The following is a 20,553-nucleotide window of genomic DNA, read 5'->3' as shown; positions in this document are numbered from 1 at the left end:
AAGAAGAAACTAAATTATGAAGAGATTGAATTGAGAGAAATTTAGCTGATGTAAAGATTTGTGGGTAATAGTTAGTGTGATGACATGTTTAGTCATCAGAGGAGGGATTGCTAGCGCATGTGTTTTACTAAAAAATATTAATGAATGTTCATGTATTTTGAATAATAAGTTTACATAGAAAATAAAATAATGTAGAAAAATAATGCACGCATTTGAAAATGTGACCACCAATGTTAACGAGATATACTAATCAATGGTTTAATACTTCTGAAATGTTGAATATATGTTAGACTAATGCAGTAATGTGTTATAGGAAGGGTTATGAATTTTGCTTTAGCTTTATTAATTGTAGGCCTTAACTTGGCGAGGGTCTTGGCCTACTTGCCAGGCCTCATGTAAAAGCTGTATTTCTTAGCGTTTAATCAAAATTGCTGATCAAGACAGAATAAACTGTGAATTTCTATTGTATTGTGTAAATATGCTCATAACGGAAGCTTTTCGGGAGAACCAACTGCTAGGAGATGATATTCTTGCTAATGCAACATTTTATGTGTAATGTGTGTGAGACTAACTTTCCCAGGACAAGAACAATAAGAATATTGACTAGAGTAGAAGCTGCAACAATATTGTTACCTGACAAGCCGGATGACGAGGACATCGCAAGACAAACCAATCAATGACGTGTGAAAGGAGAAATATTAGAATTTATAGATTTGAGATTTTGGTTTTATTGGACAGAGTGCAAACATACGATTAACTGACCAATAGGGATTTAGGGGTTAGTTTTAACAGTTTTGACTTAACAAAACTACACAGAGGGAAGAGAGCGCATTCATTTTGAGAAAAGACAGCTTATTGCCCATTTTTCCTGACCTAAAGGTTATTACTTTCTTATGCGTCTTGACAAGAGACGTTCTTAACTGTAATGCTTAGAGACTTTGCCCTTTTTAAATTTTGATGCTGAACACTAATGCCTTGCTGATCGACTGATGTCCTGTGAATGAAGACTGACTCTGCTTTGCTGATCCTCCCTGAGGATAGATACAACCTAACTGTGATTATTATGCATATTTGCTTTTTCTTTCTAGGTACCAACTGCGATGTTTTGATAGAGCCATAGTTAGATGTTTTCCAAATTTGTGTTGCTAAATTGTTTTGCAAATGCTAATCTGGTGACAGTTAAGGATTCTCACTAATGACTTAAGATAAAAGGGACTAATACTTGATAAATTTCTCTGCTGAATTCCATATGTGTTATAACGTTGACACAATTGACTTTCCTATTGACTTGCACCATGCGTTGTAGTTCAAGCTTTGATTAGATTAAGTTTCTTCTGCCACTTTGGACAACCAGTGTTGTTTCTTTATGTGTTTCATTTGACCTTGAGATTAATCTACATTACCTTAGCATTGTTAATATAGGTAAATAAATATTCTAAACTTTTACTAAAGGTGTGGTTATTCATGGCTGAAAAGTCATGGTGTGTGACAGTTACTGACTCCATTGATTATTCATTTTATTGATTGCTAATGATTATTGATTATTGTGTATTGATTATTGATTATGTCTTGGATCTATGGTAAGAACATCTTAAGTGCGAGTCAAAAGGTTCATCGACCTATTTGCATACCCTTGTAAGTTTACTTATTAAGGTCAGACACGCTAACAGTGTCAGCAGTCCAACATAAAGAAATCAAGACCCTGATTTATACTTTTTGATGCTAAACTGCCCTAATACAGTTTAGTGTCAAAAAGTATACCGCTGGCTAGCACCATCCCAAGATGCCGGCCGGGCATCATATTTATGGGATGACGGTAGCTGGCGGTAAGGCCCAGCTAGAATCATAAACAAGGTTGCTAGCCGGGAGGAGGAGGCGTAGGGGGAACAGGGGGTTTAGCATCAAAGGATGATTCTAATATTGGCAGATGCATAAATAATGCCTCTAACAGACTAGGATCATTTTCTGGCGTTAAAACCACATGGACATGACTCCTGTCTAAGTTAAGACAAGAGTCATGGCCACCACCCTAATGGCCATGCCCAGGGGACATATGTCATGTAGGGGGGCCCAAGTTAGGTCCCCCTATTGCACTACAAACCAAAAATGATTTTACTTACCTCTACTTACCTGGAATGGGGTCCCCCATACTCCCCTGTCCCTCTGGTGTAGGTGGGGGTGTCCCAGGGGCTAGGGAAGGGCACCTGTCGGCTCTTTACCTGGTCTCTGACCATGGAAAAAGGCCCACAGGTCCCCTAACGCTTGCCCTGACCCAGGTGTTAAATAATGGGACTAAGTAAGCTTAGTGCCATTATTTAGGCCCGCCTCCCTCCTGTGCACCATATTTGCATGGGAGGATAAATAAGCCGTCTGGGCCTTGGAGTAATTTTTTGCCCGCGAACGCCTGCCTTGCATCTTATTGACGCAAGGTAGTTTTCCGTCGCTAAAAAATGACTTTAACTCCAATATTTTGACTCTAGACGGGTCTAGTGTCAAAATATAAATATGGAGATAAGATCAAAAACATTACGCTGTTTCGTCGCAAACAGAGTATAAATATGCCCCATAGAACCTTTACTATATCACATTTTGACAATTCACTCATGGGCAAAGCATTTGGACATTCACAGTACAGACCTCAACACAGGCCACATCAGTTTTCTTTTCAAGATATAGGATTTGAATATGTAAAATTGCTAGCATTAAAAAGAACATGAGGAAAATCAAGTGACTATGAAAACAGTTGAAGATGCTAAGATTCCCAAGGAATATCCAATTGTGGAATTGAGTGTTGTTTGAAGCAATGAAAAAATCTGCACAAGCTTAATCAGAATCTTGCACTGAAGACTTTGTTAATAATCAATACACAGTAGCACACAATATTATTATAATCAATGGGACTTTATTATAAAATTTGTGAAAGGATGATGTGACAACTTTCCAGATGGTGCCATGTCGTCATGGTAAATGAGTGAAAAAAATGCAGGGCAACTGGGTCAGGGAAAATTGAACCAAGATATGTAGGGGAAATAATGGCCAAAAATTCGTGAAGAAACAGATTTGATGCAAATTTCACACACTTGCAGCAATCAAGGGGTTAAAAGGAGAGCATGCCAGAATACGTACACGGTGCTTTTACTTAAAAAGACACCGCGGAAAGGATTGGGTAGGCTTCCCGGCAGAATTTTACATCAACCTTTCCACATTAGTTGGGTTGCGTCCGTGACAGAGCAATTTTGAACCAGCATTTGGACTAACATATATACCAACTCGTATAAAATGCTGTTTTATCACGTCAGTTTGTGCACAAGAGGTTTTTCCAGTTTGTGAAGGAGTGCATACCGATGCAAATTGTTATCAGTGTAATCTCTGTAATCCACATGTGTTGGCGCAAACATGCACCTGGAACATCTGTTTCTTTTTTCCTTATTTGGGGAAACTGTTGGCATGTTATGCGTCAAGTTACATTATTCGTGGCTGGCTTTTTAAAGGGAAGCAGTGTACGGTAAGATGGGATCATTCTTATAAGTGATTTTATGAAAACCAAGGAGTGACTTGAAACTTGGGGGTTTTGTCATTTCTTTAGCAGTAATCTAATATTTAACTCCATTATAGCCTCTATCATTACCATAATATGCATACAGTTGGAAACAAACGTGTCAAATGAACGTTTGGTGATTTGAAATGATGAAATGTATGACAAGTGAAAGAGGTACTGAACATACGAAAGGGGAGCAGAGAAAGAGAACACGTGAGTGGATACACAGGAAAAGAAAGCGCAAAATCACACCACGAGAAAAATGATAGAGAACCTGAGCAAATATGTTTTAGAGTCAGATGACACGGGAAAGCCAGCGGGCCACCAGAGGAAATTCCTCCACCCGGCTGCTAGCCCAATGGTAGAAAACATTTCTACAAAGCACCCTCCTCCAGATTTTGTCAGTTCCTCAATAATCGGACTATTTCTACTGTACTACCAGATTTTACCCTCATATAATAGACTTTATTTTATTACATTTACTACTTTCAATGATTGTCGGAAGAAATTTGGCTTATAACCCAATAAAATGATGTGATCAAAAGAAGGCCGTAGCCAAACGAGCTTCAATAATGCTAGTCACTCTAAAATTAAATATCCAGTGGAACGTGACAAATCCATATGCTGTTTGACAGGCAGGACTTTAATGTATGAAGCCTCCAGGATGTGAATAGAAAAGGGAGAAACACGAAACAGCACATATTCAGCTAATCTTTAAAACAAGGTTAATTCTTACACAACTAATCACGTTTCCCACATTTTCTATTCCATAGGCAATAACAACACAGACATCAAGCCATGGGACGGGGTTTCAAAGGTCTGCAGGCAGAACTTTTCACTGATTTGCACTCTGCTCTTTCAATGAAATACTTATCAAATGAGCACAAAATATTCATGAACCCAGTCCTTTCAACCATTCACCTCGAACAGTAATTCAATAATGAAAAACATCGAATTTCTATCACATTGAGTGTTAACTCAGGAATGTGTTCGGCATAATGTATTCTTCTTGAAGTCAAACTTCTTTTAAAGAACATATTAAGCCCTAAAAAGAAGTATGTAAATTAAAATAGATCTGAGTAAGGCATCTGTTCATTCAGTGCAAATGTTGACACGAGCAGAAATCGTTTCTTCCCCTTAGAATAACTTCAGCTGCAGTTTTTCTCCATAACAGGTTTCCCGAAACCCATTCTCTTTATAGGTGAGTTGTCTCTCATCCATCCTTCAGAGAACTGCTGTGTACTCGAAAACAAGCAGTTGAGGTGAAAGGGGTGTCAAGGAAAATGGCAACTACTTGTTTTCATTTTAGTCCTCTGTCAGCAGGATGAGCTTAACAAGGCAACATACTTGAGTCCACAGTCCTCATTGTGCATTGCCTTTAAAGACATTTGTAAACTCAACAAGCTTTGAAAAAAAACTGTAGTTTGTCTGGACACATCTAAAATGTTTTTAAGTAGCACAAAATATAGCTCATTATAATTATCAGCTTATGTGCAAAAATATAGTGTAGCAGGCACACGACAGGTTAATGGGTATTTTAAAATGTAAGCAATAACGGTCCCATCTTTGGGTGTAGGGCTGCTGGTGAGGGCACTGGGAACATTCTGACAGTATGCAGTATGCGTTCAACAGACAACCTTGGTCTGTGCTCCTGCTACTTTCTCAGCCAATAGCCTCCAGCACCCAGTCAGCTGGTTGCACCACTTGGCCCTTCACCAGGATCAAGGTTAGCTTCCACTTGTGCAAAAAGGCCTTTCTGTCTCGATTCTACACACTGGCACATCCAGCACCCCCTTCGTGCTGAGACTGAGGCTGACACTGGAGGTGCTTGGACTGTCACTGAACTCCGATCCTCTTGCCTGTTTTCTGCACCCCCTCTGTTTCTTCCTGGTGCTCTTCAGTTGCCGTCTACACTTCACGAAGATGCACCGTCACATCAATCAAGAAGACACTCCACTCTGGGTGTAGGCTGCATGTGCCCAGTTGGGGAGACCTCCGCATTCAACAGCAGTGTTTGTCATAAAGATGATCTAGTAAGGCCCCATCCAACGAAGTTCCAGACATGTTTTCTAAGCATGTGAGTTCATCATGATCCAGTCTTTGAGACTGAGGTCATGGCCTTTTGTGGAAGGGAGGTGGCAACTCCAGCCTGGTGGGACACATAATGGACTACATCAGCCAGTAATTTGCAATAATCAAGAATTATGTCATCTGTAATGTTTAGAAGTGCATTTGTAGGCACTGCAGGCCGCCTCATTGCTCAAACCATGATGATGTCATGGGGAGACAGGCCTGTCCTCCAATCGACTCATCAATTCTAAAGGCAAAGCATCTGGCCGCTTCAAAAATGTTGATGCAAACACCTTGGCAAACCAAGACTTCAATGTGCCATTGACTTGCTTCACAATTCCAGAAGCCTCAGGCTGGTACCTATAGCGCAGTCTCTGTTCCACTTTCAATCCTGCACACAACATTCTCAGAATCTTATTATTAAAATGAGTTCCTCAGTCTGACTTGAGCAAAGTCACCAAACCGAACCTGGAATCATTCCCCGCAACAACTTAGCTTCCCTGAGGTTCTCCTAGTTGGGTAAGCTTCAATCCAATGGCAGAAATCACACGCACAATCACCAGGACATATCTTAACCTGTTACACACAGGTATCTCAATAAATTCCAGTTGTATTCTCTTAAATAGCCCTTCTGGTCTCCTTATGTGACTCGGCATCCCTTGTGTCCTTCTTCTCACATTCATTTGTTGACACATAACACATCTGTGGCACACACCCTCTGGCACCAACCTGAACATGGGGTTGAGCCAATTCTGTCAAAATATCCTAACAAGGACTTATCTCCCAACTTGTGCAGGACCATTAAAATATGTCTACCTATTGGAGAAAGCAAGCTTTCTGGCAACACGGGTCTTCCATCTGTTGATATCCAAATGTCATCATCCCTCTTGACACAATCTGCTCTGGCCCAACCCTGCTGTTCTGCCTCAGATACTTTCACCTGCACTCTCTTTTCCTTTTTTCAAGTATCAGCCAGTGGAAATAAAAGGTTGTAGTTTGTTTCATTTTCAGATTCACTTACATATTCTCCACAACATGTTTGGGATTCATGAGCACAATACTGTGCAATCTCATCAGCATAATGGTTGACAACTGTTACATAGTCATTTGCGCTCCTGTGTGTTGAACACTCTACAACTGCAATTTCTTAGGCAACTGCACTTTTCCAACAGTTTCATAACATACTCCGAGATTCAGATGGCATCCTAAATCCCCTTTGTGACCAACACTGCCCAAAATGAGGACCAAACCAAAGCCGTACTATTAGTAAAAATAGTCACTTTTTAGTTGTTATGAAACACAGCATGCTCTAGTAAGTGCAGTCAGTTCAGCCACTTGTGCAGAGGCTACACTTCGTAGTCAGGAGGCTTCCAATACCCCCGCACTGGTGGAGCTCTCTCTATACCCCTACAGGACTCGGCACATCACCACAATAAGGAGGAAAGAAAAAACAAAAGGGAGGGAGGAAGAGAGGAGGGGAAAGAGGGACAATAAAAGAAACAAGAATGAGTCATGGGAGGAAGAAAGAATACAGGAGACAAAGAGAGGAGTAGAAGGGAGGGGGAGGTGACAGGGAGAGTAGGGGGAAAATGCGAGCGGATGGGTTGAAGGAAGGGGGGAGAGGGGAAGTGAGGTATCAGAATCCAACCGACCGCCATCTGTTAGTTGTACAGGCTGTTGGATATGTTAGGAGTCGTCCGAAGGAAAGGCACCCATGTCTCTCGGAATTCTGCCATCTGATCCTGCAGGTTGTAGATGACACGCTCATGGGCTGCCATCTGGACCATTGCCACTGTCCAGTCCTCCTGCAAGGCCGGAGTGGGGTATCGCCATTGGTGAAGGATGTAAATTTTGGCTGTCGCAAAGGCTGTGTGCAGTAGGCATTGTTGTTGATCGAATAGGTCCGAAGAGTCTCCCACATCATGCAGGAGTATTAAGGAGTGTGGGAGGGGCATTCGTAACATCATTGTGGTCCTCTGGATGGTTCCCACCACCAACCAAAAGGGCTGGATTGAAGAACATTCACAGAGGATGTGTGCGAGGTCACAGTGTGTGGCTGAACATCATGAGCAATTTGTGTGGGGCAGTAGGCTCGCTCTATGCAGTTTTGCTGAGGTCCAGTGCCATTTGTTGAGTGTCTTGAAGAGGCAGAATTACAAGAGGGTACCTCTATCCAGAGCCTCCATGGCACCGGGCCATTTCTCCATCTCAATATTTATCTGCAGGTAGGATTGCCACTTGGTGTGGGCTCTTGAGGAGAGACTGCAAGAAAGGTTGGTGTGTAATGGTTTTGTAAACACTCACATCACATCGTTGAATCAACCCCAAGTTCTAAGATAGGATAGCACAGGTGAGGTCTGAAGGTTCCATGGCCAGGCCCCTACGCAGCACCACAGATAATGTTGCAGCTGTAGGTGCCACCATGCCTGGCGGGGTAGGAGGCCAAATTCCTTTTACAGTTGCCTGAATGGTTTTAGGTCACCATCCTCCAGGACCTGATCTAGGCTATGGATACTCATTGTGCACTATTGTTCCCAGTTGAGGGCCTCCCCACCAATGTGCAGGCAATCATTACCCCATAAAGGGGCTCACGTGTGGAGGCGGGTGTGTACCCCGAGAAGGCAGTGTGCCCTGTGCCAGGCTTTGTGCATGGATTGGAGCATCGGGTTGACAGGATTAGGCTGGAGGGAGCTGTCCTTGTGCAGACAATGCAGACTGGAAAGCATTAGTCCTTCAGCAGGTCTCCTTCAGAAATGGAAACAAGCCAGGTTCAATGTCACTCAGTGTGGCTCGGGTCTCTCTGGCGCTGACCCGGAGCTCAAGAGGTCTCCCTGGGAGGGTGGGCGATATGGGCGCAAGAATGGGCAACAGTGTGCAGGTCTGGCATCCCAATCATATAGAGCAAATATAACAATATCAACGATTGGAGCAGTCACATGTCGTATATCGCAGCACGGTTCAACAATACAGTACGAAACACTAACAAGCAAGTCCACTTTGTAATAAGAGTGGGAGGGGAGGGGTGTTGCAGGGGCACGGTAGTCTAGTGACAAAGCGACACAGCTCTCAACAGGGCAGGTCTCTTTGATCACTAGTAGAGTAATCCAAGCAATGCACAACATACAAAATATATAAGAATGTAGCCAGGTACTCAGCTGTCCGGTGGAAGATTGACATAGTTCTCATGTTCGAGAACCAAGGCATGAGCAAGGATACAGCAGGCCATAGCAATGTCAGCTTGCAGCAGGGACAGGCTTTAGAGGGGGTTGTGATTTGTCCCTGTCTGGTTCTGAGTGAGGTGCACCACTGCCTGAAGCACCTGATCCCTATCGCCTAGAGATCGTGCTGCTCCCTTAGGGTCTCTGGCTCTGTAGTGCATCCCACTGTCTTTGTGCCACCCCTGCCGGGGAAGCAGGGGGAGTCGGGGGCACTGGAGGATGACCACCAATTTCTGCAGGTATTTCCAGGGGGGAAAAATCCATGTTTTGGGTTGAGGGTCCGTCCAAGAAAAGGGGCAGGTCCTCTGGGTCAAAGAACTCCTTTGATTTGCCATCCTTGGTCATCCACAACTGAGCCGGTTCAAACAGGCTGTACTTTATGCGCATTTGATGGAGCCAAGGTCAGAGGGACAGAAATGCTTTACGACAATCATTGGTCTCTCAGGAAAAGTCCACAGCAATCGGAAATTTCGTCTTCCTTGTGCCTGTTGGGGCCATGGGAGCGGGCATCAGTGAGGAGCAGCCATGCCTGTCATGTCTTAGGAAACAGGGAATGATAGGGCAGGGCCCTGCTGGACAGTCTAGGCACATTAGACCAACACAGTGCACTCACTGGAGCTCTAGATGGAGATAAAAAATGAGGCTGTGAGGGCAAAGAGGGTATCCCAGAGGAAGCCTTTGACATCTGGCCCCTCCATGCATTCCGGAAGAACAAAGAAGAGGACATTGTCCCTGCAACTTCTGTCTTCTTGGTCGATGACCTTGACGCGGCAGAATAAAAGTTCCTTATCCCTCTTTGGACAGTGTTTGGATGGTCTTCCGCCGCCTCGACCTGTTGTTCTAGGACTGTCACATGGTTCTGGAATGCTGTAATGTCCAAACTAATGGATTTGGTCTCAGCTGTCAGTGTGGAGTTGTTAGGGTCCATTTCTTTCAGTCGTCCCCCCACTGCTGTGATTTCCTGGAGGACACATTCAAAGGTGGCATCCGGCACTGAACCAGTTGGGGTCTCAGGTTGGCTCATCACCGGTGTGCCCCCTGCTGTGGCCATGGAGCGGGACTGGAGGAGAGCTTCTGAGAAGAGAAGTTGTCTTGCAGGTTTGGCGATTGATCTGCTGGTGCCTTTGCCAGGGGGCATTTCCAGTTTGACTGCCAAGGTCAAAGCTCTGCACAGTGTCACTCAAAGTCCACTGCCTGCGTAAGGCTTTTAGAAGTTCAAGTTGCCAGAGGGGGTGTCGGGGAGCTGCCATTCTGGGGGAGGACCTGGCAGGCCATCCCCAGTCGCTACGCCCGTGCCGGTAGCGGGGAGAGCATCACCTGTTACAGCCTGCCCTTGAACAGTGGCATAAAATGATGAAGATGCTGATAAAATCTCTGGCAGTCCCAGTCTGGCATCTCACTAGTAAGCTGGAGGGCAAGGTTGGGAGAGTGGGTCGAGGAGGGCCACCCATCTGCAGTCTCACCGGCCCCCCTTTTGCATTTGCTCACTGTACCTCAGGTACATCAGGTTACGGGTGCCTCCGCCCTCTGGCTACAGAGGGCATCAGTAGAGGGGCTTGGTCATGTTCTGGAATCAGGCAGGCCCCAGTAGGCAGCCTCAGGTACATGGCAGGACACTTTGAGCACAGCAGACACCATGGGTGGAGGTAAGGTCTCCATGCCCCCCCACGGCTATTGGTGATTTCTTCATCACTGACCTAAATCAGGACAGAGGCCGCCAGAAGTGTGGGCCCGAAGACAGGTCAAGAGGGCTCTGGGAGATGGTGCTGCATTTCAGTCTTCAGCCAGGGTCCGGGCGGGACCGAGGCCATCCTGACAAGTATGCAGCATTCCTATCATTGGGAGCAGGAGGCCATCTATGAAGGTCCTCTCCAGAATGGTCCCAGAGGTCGTTGGAGGTCTCTGTAGCCTGTGCCATGGAGGGCGAGAGTTGGAAATGAGGGTTGAGCTGCAAACTCCCCCATAAGAGTACTGAAAGGTGGGGGCCTCGGCCATCAAGGGTTCAGACGGATTGCCCAAAGTGAAGAGGAGGACCCAGGCGTGCAAGAGGGGAAGCCCTGTTGCACGTTGCCGATCCTCCATCATCGCCGTCTCCCAGCCAGTGTCAGGACCGAGCCAGTCGGCAGGCAGTGTCTCACAGAGGAAGAGCGGGAGGCCACCAGCAGGGCTCTGCACGGTCTGCCAGGCCCAGTGCGTTCAGCGGTGGCCAGGACAGGCCACTGGGTATTGTGCCGTGGTCCAGCTGCTAGTCCGTAGCCCTGATCCGGGGAGTTCCTCCGGGGCACAATTGTCAGCACCGCTGTGTATAGGGGGCTACTGCCTCTGTCATGGGCCTGCCGATGCACAGAATTCCAAATGAAGCAACCATTATTACTTGTGGCCAGGCCATGCCCCCAAAACCTATGTTTTTTTCCTAGCAATTCCAGACTTCAGGCTTCCACATATCTTTAAGATCTGGTTGTAGATCATCTGTTGTCATTAAAGTGTACAGTGCATTGGTTGACAAACTTAAAATCAACAGCTTCATCATTGGTCTGGAATTAGACATCCCTCAGTGTGCAATATATAGTACTGTTCAATTTACATATTAGATAGTGTCCTAAAAGATTTACAGGGCTGGAATCACACACCACGAACTGGGGTCTCTCTTCAAAGTACCTTACTTTAACTGGAACTTCCTTTGTGACAGGGTTTGTCATTTGTTTATTGGCAATTCCTACAACTTAGAGGGGAAGGTTTGGAAGTTCTGCTGTTCTAACAGAGAACACGGGTAGCGATTGTGTCAATCAAAAATGACAGGTGTGGTCAAGCACCTCACCGTCTATGAATGCACCACTCTGGTCTACCTTTAAGACAGTGCCAAGAACACAATTTTCCTCCCAACTCAGGCCCATCATTGTGACACGTTGGAGCTGTAGCCCTCAAAAGAACTCAAATTGATTTGTATAAAAAAAACATGATCTAGAGAGGGAAACTAATGAAATGAAAAAATTCTACTGTATCTCGATATCTGGAAGTACCTTAATGTCAAGGTTCGCAAATACATTTGACAAAGGTGACCGACGTACAGAAGAGATTCTACCTCACTGGATTAAGGATGGGTATTCTGCACCTAGTTGTTGCAATCCTGAAAAGTGATGCCTGGTCCAACAAATTACCAAAGTGCCCTTGTGATGAGAAATCACATCAGTCGACATTGCATTTTATTATTTTTTGTAAGTTTTATTTTGATATTAGAAAACATTTTATTAGACATGTTTTTAACAGAGATGTTTATCTTATAAAGTGGCTTATAATTTTCTGCATAATCTTGCAATGGTTGACATCTGTTGTGCCATTTCAGCTTTCATTATTTGTGCCATTAATAAAAGAAATGAACTGGTAATGTACAACAGTATGGTTAATAAATAAGATTAGGAATGCCTGTATGTGAGTTTTGTTATTGATTTAGTATCAAGACAGAGTTTGCGGTTTTTGCACATGTATAACCGCCTAAACTTTCTTTTAAAATGTCATGAAAAATGTTAAAAGAGTATTTTAAGTTTTTTTTTTATTTTTATAACTATTGTGTGCACTATTATTGCAAACAATATCCTGTGTTTCACGACATAGCTTATGGTCGGTGTCCACTCCAATTTCGTTGCATTTATGGCTGTGTACATGTTTTTAATATTTCTATATTATGATTGATATGAATGTATCTGTATTTTTGTTGTGAAGTGGCCCATTGAAGGGAGTTGCAAATGCGATTTGCGAATCAAAGATAATTTTTTTTGCAATGCATTAGTATTTCAAAATGTAGTTTAGGAAATTTGAAACAGGGCCTATGTAAGGTGTCAGAAATTAGGAATAGGTCAACTTGACCATATAGGTACTAAGCAATCTGATTTAGAAAAGTACAATGTCAATCTGCCTTTGCCTGGTAAAATATTTTCTAGGAGATTAACTGTACCACTAACCTGTTTTTGTTATCTTCTTTATTTCTTACATCAGCACCCAAGGACAAGAAGAGGGCATTAGAGGGTCAGAGCTAGGAGGGTGCCACTCTCAGTGCTGCAGCTGGTGGAAGTTTAATCGCCACCATCAGTGCCGCGGCAGAGGGCTTTGCTGGCCCCAGTAAGTTCTTGTTAATATTTATTTCTCTAACTTTTATCTTACCCCATTAGATTAATTTTTCCTGCTTTCTCTTATGCTGTGACTTTTCTCAAATGCCCTTCATTCTATTCAATGTTTATTCTTGGTATCCCACCCTGCATTATAATTTTTTCTATAGTTCTCATTTATGTAGCCGACTTCCTCCTGTTTCTCTACTAATCTGTAGCTTAGGCTTTGTTCTGCTTGGTTATAATGTCGCTCTCCCCTAACTTTATTATACCCTGTGGACTGGTACTGTAAGACTAAGACAGTAGGGAGGAAATTTAAGAAAAGTGGCGCTGCACCCAGTGCAGCACCACTTTCATTGCACCCCTTAGCGCCTCCTACCGCAGCCATGTGTGCGCCATATTTAAAATACGGTGCACCATGGCGCAGGGTAGGGGGCAATAGCATCAACATTTTTGACGCTACTGATGTACTGTTCAGGGTTAGCACCAACATTTTAGACCTAACACTTAACAGTACATAGGGGGCCATTGTTTCTCTCATAGGGATCTGATTTGAATTCACAGGCGTCATGACTCTTCACCCACCCATAACAGTACCACTCATACCATCAGAATGGGCAATATTATAAGATGGTGGGTGGGCTGACAACAACCCATTAAAAAAGTAATAACTAGAATCACTATCATCACCATTAACTGACCCTGAACTGTCTGTTTTGTCCTCTTCTTTTATCTTTTCTACTTTTCTGGGGTCCCTCACTCATCAGTGCAGGGTACAACCTAGTTCTCTTGCTTATTTCTGCTTGCCACTTTTGTTGTTCTGTGTCCCTCATACCTACACGCTGTTCCCCTAGCTTTATCTTAGTATTTCTCCTTACTTTTAGAATGAGAGTGTTCCTTCCAAGCACTAAGGTCCATATTTATGAAAAATGACACACAAGTGCGCTAGCGCAGTTGTGCATAAATTTTTTTAACGTGCGCTAACGTCATCCCCTAGTGCCATCTGTGTGCCATATTTAAAAAGTGACGTACAATGGCGCTAAGGAATGGTTAGCATGAAAGAAATGATGCTAACCATTGCGACATGCCGTAAGGAAAAATTCTGTTAATGCTACAAAAAAGTGCTAGACCGTTTTGAGGCACGTATATATAACGCACAACGGGTTAGCAACATTTTATTACCTCATTAGCGTAACAAAAAGTGCACAAGCAAGAAAAATAGATATTGAAAGTCAAGATGGAGATTGCAGGCCAGGAGAGACCCCAGGGAAACCCCAATCGCTCACGTACCAGCCAGGGTGGTCCAGCATAGTCCCTGGAGAAGGAGAAGAGGAAGCACAAGTGTTGCTTTAGTGAGGAGGAGCATGACATCCTGGTCAGAGAGGTGACTTACCACCAACACCAGCTCTTTGTCACCTCCAAATTGCCAGTCGGTAGGAGAGACACAATATGGCAGGCAATAGTAAACAAAGTCAACAGCGTGGCAGACATGAAGAGGACTGTCTCTGTCGATTGCAAGAAGCGTTGGCACAATTGCAAGCGCAGGACTAGGGAGAAACTGGCTAGGAACTTAAAGGTAGCACTGCAGACTGGAAGTGGAAGTCCCACACCAACAGGAGGACACGGATGAGCTAGAGGAGATGGTCACAGTGGTCATCCCAGAGGAGCTGGTCACTAGAATCACAGGACAGCGCAGACTACCAAGAACTACCACAAATGCAGGGTACGTTGCAGGGGGAGAATATCTGGAATTCAACAAATGGCAGAAGGGGGGGGGGCACATAGGACACACTCAATGCATGCTAAAGGGATGCATCGGGACACATAGGCCCTGAATCTCGATGCATCATCCCCACCCAAGCCACACATGTACTGACGCTTTGGTTGTGCAATGCACTACAACATATACACAACATGGAAATAAGCCACTCACTATGGCTGTACTCCACCATGTACATGTACAGCACATTGCCTGGAAGGGACGTGTAAATAGTGTGGCTGTGGCAGTGCCACAACAACACCCACTGCATATCTTCAAAGCCCCTGTACCTGCACAACAGACATCAGACTAGGACTGAAGTCAATATCCCCCCAGGGATGGTGTAACTGGCCAAAAAGCTTCCCTTCCTTCTTGTCTTATTGCCCTTCTCATGTGTGCTGCATCCTGCACCACACACTGAAATGCTACCTTAGCAAAAATATCTTGTACATGTGCAGGGAGGGACACCTTCCTGCGCATACACAAGTTATCCCCTCAAGGCAGGCACTCCTTCATCATACTGCAACAATGCCTGTGTTGGTGCAGGGAGAACAAATCTGTGCAGGGGAATTACAGGGGTGTACCGTATTCTAGTAAATATAGCACATCCCTGTATTTCTAAACTGGTGCAGTGTTGTGCAACACATATTGCTGCTGCACTGAGCTGTGCCACTTGAGAAAAAATCTGGCCTAAAGTGTGCAACATGTGGAACACAACCCACACAGGGTGAACCCACAACAACTTACACACAACTCTATGCACCATATGGTAATGGCCACAAAATAAAACATTTACAACACGTGGAGCATGTCTGTGAACATTGTGGCCCTCATTATGACATTGGCGGTAAGTGCCGCTTAGTGCCATGCTGACTGCCGCCAACATACTGTGACCGCGGCAGTATACCGCCACCCGTATTATGACCCACACATAGAAATCCGCCACTATACAGACTCACACACAAGTCAGCCAGTCCAAAGGTCAGTGATAAAATGGCAGAACCAAAACCCACACCGTTACGCCAACAGAAATACGCCCACCCATGAATCACCCCGGCAGACATTCAACCGCGGTAAACCATTGGCGGTACATACCGCTGCGCTTAAAGTACACACACACTAACAAAACACCACTATATTGGTCAATTTAAATAACACACACCTGACACCCATTCACACACCAAACACACACACCCACACCACTATAAAACACACACCCACATTACCCACAAGCCTTTACTGCTGCAAACAATTTACAACAGAGAGAGAGACACGCCAGGAGCACCCACAGAACCAGAGTCACAGAACACCATCACCCATACACCATCCACGCACCTCACAGCACACACCCAAACACATCACCCCACACACCCTCACACACACCACACACACTACACCCATGGCACCACAAAGACACCCCAAGTTCTCTCAGGAGGAGCTAAGTGTCATGGTGGAGGAAATCATCCAGGTAGAGCCACAGCTATTTGGACCACAGGTGTAGCAGACATTCATTGCAAGGAAGATGGAACTATGACGGAGAGTCGTAGACAGAGTCAACGCCCTGGGACAGCATCCCAGAACAAGGGATGGCATCAGGAAGAGGTGGAATGACTTACGGGGGAAGGTGCATTCTGTGGTTGCAAGACACCAGATAGCCGTACAGAGAACTGGCGGTGGACCCCCACCTCCTCCCCCACAATTAACAACATGGGAGGAGCAAGTCTTGCCGATCATGCATCCTGAGAGCCTGGCAGGAGTAGCAGGAGGACTGGACTCTAGTGAGTCAAATCTTTACTACTTTCACCCCCCTACCGGCATGCCATCACATACCCCCTCCCTCACCCTCACTCCCATCACTTCACCACCTCACACACACCCCACCATCACAACCCACCCCTCCCACAACCAAGCCCTGCATGCAACACCAATGCATGGACACCCATCACAGACCTGCATGGACACCCATCACCAAAGCATGCACACTTGAGAAAATCACCTAGCCCACCAGATCATCACTCACATAAGTCTAAGCTGCCAGGGCAATAACAACCATAGAGGGCAACACACCCATGCACAGGATGGCACATGCAGAAACAATAACACTGCATTTACATCCCTACAGGACCCCCACACAACATCACCGGAGAGGTGGTGCCAGCAACCTCCAGTCCCCCCCAGAAGAAGCCCACAGTGATGACAGCAGCTCTGCATGCCTGGATCAGGATGCCCAACCTGGCCCATCAGGGACCTCTGGACAGTCGGTTACCCAAGCACAGTCCCATACCACCACTGAGCCTCCCCCCTCAGGAAACACCAGCACAGCACCCACCCAGTGGGCCCATACCACTGTCCCCAGGACACGTCAATCAGCAGCGTGTCCACCACTACAGGGACCCCAGGCAACCCCACAAACACAGGATGATCAGGGACCTGGGGTCCGTGGCAGTGGGCACACAGTTCAGGGGACAGAGGCACAGGACAACAGGGAAGCTGGGAGGACCGGCCCAGGGAACCGACTCTCCACAGGGCAGTCACCAACATCCTGGGACCATACCACCATTCCCAGAAGCCCATGGGTCAGATACTGGCCAAGTTGCAGGAGACCCAGCGGCTGCAGGAGGGACATTACCTGGGGATCAGGGAGGACCTGAGGGACATCCACACTACCCTGGTCACCATTGCAGGGGTGCTGGATGACATATCCAACACCATGAGGGAGGGAATGGCACACCAACAGGCCCCTGACACTAGCCACACCGATGAACACCCTTCCACCTCCGCTGACGCTAGTGGACAGGAGGCCCCGCCACAGGAACAACAGGCCACCAGCACCCCACCCACTGCAGAAGGAGAACCACCCCGCAAACGGGCCCTGCGATCCAGGCAGAAGCCAGAAAACTTTGCCAAGACCCCCGCCAGGAAATAAGACTCTCCTGTATGTCATCCTTGTGTTCCACTCTGTCACCCTGTCCACCTTGAACTGCCTTCCTATGCCCCCTTGGACAATGCACCTGTTAAACAAATAGACTGGACCCTATCCTGGACTTTCCTCCACCATCACCAAAGCCCATTGCAAATCCCCATTTACTTCTCAGCACTGAAATAAACACCCTTGGAAAAAACAAGTATGGAGTATGTCATATGATTTAAGGATGTAGTTTTTTGACACTCATTAAGCATTGCAAATGGACTGTACAGTGATGTATACATACTTATGACCTGTAATGTGCTGCAGTCAATACACCAGGAGCCACGGGAGGGCACAAATATCTGCAAATAGACATGTGAAAGGGTACAATAAGTGGCCCTTGTAGTGTGAACAGCAGCCATCCAGAGAAAAATAACTTCACAAAGCAGCAATGGAAGGTGAGGTTACAGTGTCTTACCTGTGTGTCACTGGATGTACTGTTGTATTATAGTTGTTCTGTTGTCCACATCCTCTTCCTCTGCCTCCTCTTAGTCACTGTCCACAGGCTCCACCGCTGCCACACGACCATCTCCAGCCTCCTCCTCCTGCAGAAAAAGCACCTGGCGTCTCAAGGTCAGGTTGTGCAACATGCAACATGCAATGATGATCTGGCAGATCTTCTTGGGTGAGTGGCACAGGGATCCACCTAAACCTGGCCTTCAGAAGGCCAAAGGTGCGCTCAATGATCCCCATGTTCGCTCATGTGCCTCATTGTAACGTTCCTCTGCCCTTGTCCTGAGATTCCTCACTGGGGTCAGTAGCCATGAGAGGTTGGGGTAACTAGAGTCACCTGTAAATATCGAAGGATACCTGTTAGCAAGACACTCACCCTTAGGGCCAACCCCACACCCAGATACCAACATACACTGGGTGGGGACAATGGGCTCACCTATTAGCCACACCCTGTGCCTCTGGAGTTGAGCCATTATATATGGGATGCTGCTATTCCTCAGGATAAAGGCATCATGCACAGGCCCTGGATACTTAGCATTCACATGGGAGATGTACTGGTCTGCCAGGCACACTATCTGCACATTCATAGAGTGATAGCTCTTTTTATTTATTTACACAAGTTCATTTCTCTGGAGGGGGACAAAGGCAATATGTGTACTATCAATAGCACCGGTGATGTTGGGGATATGTCCCAGTGCATAGAAGTCAGCCTTCACTGTGGCCAAATCCTCCACCTGGGGGAAAAGGATGTAGCTGTGCATGTGTTTCATCATGGCAGACAACACTCTGCTCAGCACATTTGAGAACATATGCTGTGACATCCCTGCTGCCATGGCCACTGTCGCTTGAAAGGAGCCAATTGCCAAGAAATGTAGCACTGATAGGACTTGCACAAGAGAGGGGTTCCCAGTGGGGTGACGTATAGCTGAAATCAGGTCTGGCTCCAATTGGGCACACAGCTCTTGGATTGTGGCCCTATCAAGTCTGTAGGTAAGGATAATGTGCCTGTCCTCCATTGTTGCCAGGTCCACGAGGGGTCTGTACACAGGGGGATGGCTCCATCTACTATTCATCTGCAGCGGTAGAACTCTAGGGTGAAAAACAGTGAGCAGATGGTCATATCCAAACATATCCTCAGAGTAATATGCCCTGCATGTTCTGACAGAAACAGTATGTGAAGGTGTAATTCTCTAAATGTGCCTATGTCTGCTGTGACGCAGTTAGTTGCCATGGCCTGCCCCCCACCCCGAATTGGCGGCCGCCTTACCTGTGTGGAGGGACAAGTGGAAATGGGGTAATTCTGCTGATGTTGTGCTCTGTTGCGAGAGGTGTTCGAGGACCGACGTGCAACACCTCTTTTTTTATCATTGGGCCCTATGGCTTCCAGTGGACAATGGTGATGTACGCCGGTGGTGACGGTATGCACCGCCGAGGATGTGACCCCCATTTTCTATCTGTTCACTCACTTGCCATCTGACTTTCAACAGGAGAGGACCTACACTGCAAGTGCTGCTGTGACCTGTGTCTGGAAGCGACCATGTCTCGAGTATCTGGGGAAAGAGCCCCTGCCTTCACTTCAGAGGAGTTGGAGAGACTAGTGGATGGGGTCCTACCCCAGTATTGTTTACTTTATGGGCCTCCAGACCAACAGGTGAGTACACTGTGAGCACGATGCATGGGGCTTGAATGCATGGAGTGTTGTGTGTGTCAACCTCATGTAAGGGGGGTGGCTGAGGTGTCCTGGGCAGAGTGCAGCATGTATGGTGGTCAATGTATGTGCATAAGGGGATGAGAGGGATTAGATGGGATATGGTGGGCCATGAGTGTAACAGTCCACATTGCATGACTAATACATTTTGCTTATGTATCTTTTTCTGCAGGTCAGCGCCCATCAGAAATAAGGGTATTTGGTGTGCCATCGCCAAGGAAGTGCGGACCCTGGGGGTCTTTGACAGGCGGAGCACCTACTGTCGGAAACAGTGGGAGGACCTGCGCCGCTGGGCATGTAAGACGCGGAGGCCCAGCTGGGGATGGCCTCCCAATGAGGAAGGGGTGCCCGTCGTACCCTGACCCCCCTGATGTTCTGCATCCTGCCAGTGGCCTATCCGGAGATGGATGGGCACTTGAAGGCATCACAGCAGCCACAAGAGGGGTGAATACAGTTTCAGAATCAGAAAATGGCGCATTTTGAGGTGTTATCGGGGTGGGGATGTGGGCCTGTGGGTGTCCCTAGGCCAGGACGAACATGGCAGGGTAGGTTCCATGATGGGCAGGGTCTGATGCACTCCAACCCCAAATATGCTAGTGGACATCTACTACTGGGCAGGGTCCTGTGGGTTTCAGCTGTGCAGCTATTGGCATTAGGCAATGTAGTCCATGGCCTGGTGACTAGAATTGTAACTGGTAGTGCATGGCCTAGTGCATAGGGCTGTTCCCTGTGTGTA

The sequence above is a fragment of the Pleurodeles waltl genome, chromosome 5 (assembly GCF_031143425.1).
Source record: "Pleurodeles waltl isolate 20211129_DDA chromosome 5, aPleWal1.hap1.20221129, whole genome shotgun sequence".
NCBI lineage: Eukaryota > Metazoa > Chordata > Amphibia > Caudata > Salamandridae > Pleurodeles > Pleurodeles waltl.
This window is presented reverse-complemented; position numbering follows the sequence as displayed.